This window comes from Pinus tabuliformis, chromosome 2_1 (genome assembly GCF_031772625.1).
Source record: "Pinus tabuliformis cultivar Carrire ecotype Pingquan chromosome 2_1, CPIR1, whole genome shotgun sequence".
NCBI lineage: Eukaryota > Viridiplantae > Streptophyta > Pinopsida > Pinales > Pinaceae > Pinus > Pinus tabuliformis.
In genome coordinates, this window is record NC_142299.1 from 47,869,312 (window position 1) to 47,875,311 (window position 6,000).

The window sequence follows — 6,000 nt, forward strand, 5'->3', positions numbered from 1 at the left end:
CAACAATGCATTGCAGACAGTGAGCTATACAAGTTGAACATTCTCACTCTAAGGCTAAGTGGGTGAATCGACTATGAATTGTGTGGGCTTTCAGACTCGCTTTTAAGATTGAGGGTGTTTTCATGGTTGTTGATCGACTAGACATTGCACTTCAAGAAGTGGTTGTACTTATCTCACATAGGATTGACCACGCTGGATTATTCTTCCCACATTTTGGGGGATTTGAACCCATACACCACATTTTTTGGGGGGGATGAAAATGGGCTCGGGAGTGTGAGGACCTTGTATGGAAGATTTGGCATCATCTCATCTACAGCAGGCTTTTCTGGCAAGTTGCCCTACGAAGCAATGCCGACTCCATTGGTTCTTTATACCTTCAAGGTGTATTGCATCGTATGAGTGTTGTCACATTATTTACTTTGGCGAAACTCCAATTTGAGGCTATTTTTATCGACTCTCTGTTATCCATCTTTGGCTTTAAAGAACGTCTCTTTGATAAGTTAGCTATACAATTTCATGTGAAAGGGACTCTCCTTCAGAGAGATGTGAGAGGCTGTGAGTTTGAGGTGCAGTTTGACCTAAGGTTTTTTCTCTTTAGGTTAAAAGAGAAGAAGGGCTCAGTGTGTGACTGGAATATTTAAATCCACATCCATGTCCATGTTCAGCTTTTTCAATATGCAACAGGGTCTGTGGAGTATTATAGAGCACAGAAATGGGCAGGTCTATGTGTTTCATCACCAGCCTTACAGGGATTTTTTTACAGGGACCAGCAGCAGCATAATCTGAGCATCATCTCATATTTTCTCTCCCTACTCTACCGTTTCTATGGATGGCACCTCTTATAATATTTCACTTCTAGGACAGTTAGTCTTTGGGAAGCCCTTAAAGTGGCTTCAAAAATTTCTGATTATTGTTCTTTTTTTTTTTAATAAATTGACACTTAGTAACAGGAGCTCAGCCCATGTATGAGCTCTCACAGTTGCATTTCCTTTTTGATCTTCTTTGATATATGAATATACACCATGTTTATCTAAGGAATGTAATTTTCACTTATTTCTATGAATGAAAATTACTGGTTTTTTTCCTGCGAGAAAACAAAAAAAACAAAAAGACAATAACAAAAAACATGTTAAGCTTTGGCCAAATTTCCGAGAACTTTCTAGTCTATCATTACATTAGTACTAACTTCCATCTTCATCTGAATAAAATCAAGTAACATGGTTTGCGGGCTTTTCTCGATTTTTTTTGGCCATTTTTTGGAATCCAGATGATTAACTTATGGTCAAGCAATGAAAGAGTTGGCATGTCCGCCACTCATAAAGGTTCAATTTGTGTAGAGTCGCAAACAAGTGACTGGCATTAGCATTCGGTGAAGTTTTGGCCCTTGGGTGACTGCTATTAAAGAGTACTCCTGCAACTTAGTAAGAACGTGCTTATGTCTAATGGTTTAGCCCTTGAGAACCATGAAAACACTTATGTTTAGTGGCTCACCCGTTGAGTACTGTTAACTGCACAAGCCGGCTGAGGCAACTTATAGTACCCAACATTTTTGGGCCATTTGTAGTGCTTCTCTTCAAATTCAAGGAAACACTTCACTATTCATGTTTGCACAAACCAAAAAAACTCGACAAAATAGTTAATCATTGTGAAAATCAAGCTTGAGTTCCAGAAAGATGATCAGCAACTACTCAATTTTATAAAATTTTCAGCTCTGGATGGCCTACACAATTTCACAAACACCTGTAACTTTATGTTTCCAGTTTGGTGGTTAGAAAGTCCATGTGAACAACATCAAACCAAATTCTTTGAGCACAGCACAGTACCTGCTGAAGTGCCGATGAAGGCACTGCAATTGGTGTCCATTATGTTAAGCACCAGCCGAGTTCCATTGAGCACAGAAGTGTTGTTATTAACGTCGTCCAATGCCAACTGAATGGCCTTTCTAGCTACTCTTCCTATTGTGGTATTGAATGCCACAAGAACACCCACATTCACAGTAGCAGGAGGAGCAGGACGACTCATGGGAATGCTGCTTCTCGACCCATTTTCATTATCATGTGCACAATTACAAGAGTTGGAACTGATGAGTATGCAGAAACCCAACAACACAACGGCCACCAAATTGAAATTCTTCTCCATCTCATTCATTAAGTTACAGATTTCGCATACAGTTTCATGAGATTTCACTCTTTGTAAATGAGTTGGCCTGAATTCAGATAAACTGACCATAAATTTCTAGCATTTTTCAGAGAACTAGAGATAAAAGGAAGGCTAATCACGAAATATGGATTTGGTCTCCAGTTTCTGTACACAAATCCCATATTTTTTTACTGTGAACTTAGAATATAAAGCCAGGCCGATCAGTCAGGCGAAGGCCGTGACATTGAAAGTGTAAAGCCAATTCCCTTGATTATGTCTTGATTATGCCACTGACTACTATTCAATGTGGGTGGATGCCACAAATCTGCTTTCCGTATTGTTTTTTCCCATTGGAGGGTCTCACAAAAGTACGAATATATGCTTATTTATTTACGTATGGCAACGTGTATTTCAAGGGTGTTTGATTAGAAGGTGCCATTTACAAAAGTATGATTAGATGTTTATGGTAAATATGGTCGATAAAAACTTTTATCCATGAGGGTAGTTTGTGTGGACTTTGAGTTTAATTAACTTGAGCATAATTTTTAAAGAAAGGAGTTGGAGTGTAAGGACCCGCTGTCCTAGGCACGTCCGCCCGAAGTGCGACCGTGGGTGAGCGTGGGGTAGAGCTAAACGGGCGAGCGTTTGGCGAAGTGCGAAGCTGCGGGTCGATGATATGCGAGCTCTCTTGGAAGTGCGATGGTATAATGCGCATGTATGGAGGAGAGGGCGAGTGTTTATACACGTGATGGCATGCGTTAAGACTTGTGGAGGCGGACCTATGTTTAGGAGGAAGCCGACATGTAAAATGAAGCATTTGCGATGGAGAAAGGGGCTTCGGGCGAGTCGGCTGGGCAGCTAGACTACGCCCTGCCATGTGTATAAATTGCAGATGCGTTGAGTTCATTTGGAGCATCATCCAACGCTCAAACATCTTCGCTCTAAGGAGGAGAAGGCGCAATCTTGTGCGCAGATTCAAGGAGGAAAGGCGCAATTTATACATGCGCCCATTCTTGGGCAAGTGTGCACGGTGAAGCGCGGTTGTGGGTGAAGGTGTGCCCGATGGTTGGGTGGAAGGCGTGCACGGTGGCGTGTGGCGCCCGACGGAAGGTTGAGGCATGCACGGGTGTGGCGCCCGGTTTATACAAAGGTGCCCGACGGTGAAACGAAGGAGCGCCCGTTTGTGCAACGACTTGGCATGGGTGTCTTGGCGACTCGGGTGAGTGCCCGCCCATCGTGCAAGTGTGCACGGAGACAAGGTGAACGGAGGATTGGCAAGTCGTGCGGCGACCGTGCCGAGGTGCCGACAAGCTAGGCAACCGAGTTTTGCCTTGGATTGTAAATTTGGCTAAGTATGAAACTTGGGGTTTCCAAGTATACTTGTAAAACTTTGTAACTGTTGTATAATATATTGTTCAGGGAGTTGCCCCTCCCTTTATACTGTGCAATTGTGTTCTCGTTTATAATTGCTGTTGATAATGAATGTGTATGGGTGTTCATTGGTATAAAGGATAACATAATAATACTTGGTTGTGAAACACAAACTAAGTAGGAGTAAGTGGTTAGGCGTAGTCCACGAACATAAGTATTGGTGAAAAGAAAGTGTTCGGTGGTGCCGCACCTCGCTAAGAGCGGTTGAAAGACTACCGCCAGCTTGGGGGCGTGACAGTTGGTATCAGAGCAGGCTGATGACCGGGTTGACGATGAAGTGCTGATCCCACTGCACTATCGTGACAATTGGTATCAGAGCTCGGTTGGAGCTGGTGATTGAAGCTGATTCAGGGTTGAAGAAGCTTGACAATTGGTGACAGTGAAGCAGGTACTTGCAGGTGAAGGAAGTTGTTTCACATACAAGTGGAACAAGAGCTGGTTCAGGTTGCAGGCAACTTGGTGAAGTTGTTGGATGGTCGAAACTAGATCACAAAGAAGAAGGAAGTTGTTAGCAATGGCAGCTGAATCTCAGGCTGGGTCTAGTCACGGTGTGCAAGATGCTACTATAACACTTATGGAAAAAGTGTTGGAAAGGATGGAGGACTTAGAGACTTTCTGGAATAAGAAGATGGACTTGTTCGATAAGGAGCAAGAGGCCAATTCGAAGATGAAGGAAGAGCTCGATGAACTTCGGACTCAACATGAGTACACTGATCTTATGTGTACACAACTTGAAGTAAGGGTCAAGGAGGTTGAAGAGGCAAGAGACCAAGGTCTTGCAGAGATCGTGGGCTTGCGAAAATCTCTTGACGAAGCCAGAGATGAGATCGCGGTGTTGAAGAAGGCCGTGAGGCATAACTCAGGTGGAGGAGTGCCTCATGTGAAAGTCAAGGAACCGGAATCTTACAATGGTACAAGGAGTGCAAAGACTCTTGGCAACTTTCTATGGGACATGGAGCAGTACTTGGAATGATTGGGTCTATCTGATGATGAGACGAAGGTCAAGGTAGTTGCTCAGTTCTTGACAAAGGATGCTAAGATGTGGTGGCGAAGGAGGATGGATCAGATTGCCAATGGCAGTGCTGGTGACATTACTTCGTGGGACGAGATGAAGAAAGCTTTGCAGACCCATTTCAGTCCTCAGGATGAAACGTGGGAAGCAAGGATGAAAATTAAGTTCATAAAGCAGACCGGGAACCTTCAAACATATCAGCGGGAGTTTGCAAGTGCGGTTCTGGAACTTCCTGACATGGCAGAGAGGGACAAGGTGTTCAATTTCATTATTGGGTTGAAGCCTTGGGCACACAATGAAGTGAAGAGGCAGAGGATTAGAACACTTGAGGAAGCTTTTGCTGCTGTTGACAGGTTGGTGGAGCATTATGATGAGACTTCTGATGATAGGAAGAAGAAGTCCGATAAGCCGAAAGAGAAGAAGAAGGATGATGCTTCGAAATCGGATGATAATTCGAAGACGAAGAAGGCCTTGAAGTGTTGGATATGTGCTGGACCACATACGGTGAAGAATTGTCCTTCTAGACCGAAAGTGGCTGCGATTACACAGTCTAATATGAAGAATGAAGAAGCTTCTGTGGGGATGATGCAGATACTTGGTGGTGGTGCTGCTACAGAGGTGATCTCTCGGAGGGATCCTGAGAGGAACAGGTTGGAGTATGTTCAGATGAAGGTTGGAGGTGCTGATATACTCACTATGGTGGATAGTGGGGCCTCTCACAACTTCATGGGTGAAGATACTGCGAGAAGAATTGGGCTGAAATTTGTACCGGTGAAGGCACAGATGAAGACAGTCAATTCTCCTCCTGATAATGTTCTTGGTGTAGCTGAGAAAGTGGACACAACACTTGGTGAGTAGACAGGGAAGGTCGACTTCACTATAGTGCAGATAGATGACTACGAAGCTGTGCTGGGGATGGAATTCATGAAACAATTCGATGCCATGATTGTTCCACATTTGAGGAAGTTGTACATTTACGATGGAAGGGAGGATGTACCCATTGGTGTACCAACCATTGGAGTGACAAGACCTGATTGTAAGTTGGCAGTGATGCAAATGGAGGATGAGAAGCGGATGGAAGACATGAGTAAGCGGTTGTCTACGGTTGAGACAAAGCTTACCGAACAGTCATTGGTCATCAGGACACTTTCAGATAGTATCTTGGATTTGTCAAGAAGGCTAGAAGTGGTCGAGGATGATGATGATGATGATGAGGCATATGTGAGGCCGAATGTCCGGGGGAAGGATCGGGTCACTTATCTACAGAGAATGGAGATAGAAGATCCTAACAAATGGATTGAGATGATTAGTGAGGGTGAGCCTTCAGGCTCTACTCCCTCTACATCTTCTTAGATGGACAAGAAGATGGGGCTCATTGTTAGCTGCTCATGGCAGTGAGTCCTTAAAAACAGGTTGAG

General features: G+C 43.9%; 1 pseudogene across 1 annotated transcript in view; it reads right to left on the minus strand.

Moving 5' to 3' along the window:
* The window catches only part of LOC149198720 (glutamate receptor 3.6-like), a 178,149-nt pseudogene extending 175,681 nt beyond the window's left edge, over positions 1 to 2,468 (minus strand). Inside the window, exon 1 of the transcript XR_016253731.1 lies at positions 1,824 to 2,468. The product of XR_016253731.1 is annotated as a glutamate receptor 3.6-like (transcript). The remainder of the gene's footprint in view (positions 1 to 1,823) is intronic.
* Positions 2,469 to 6,000: the final 3,532 nt, after the last annotated feature.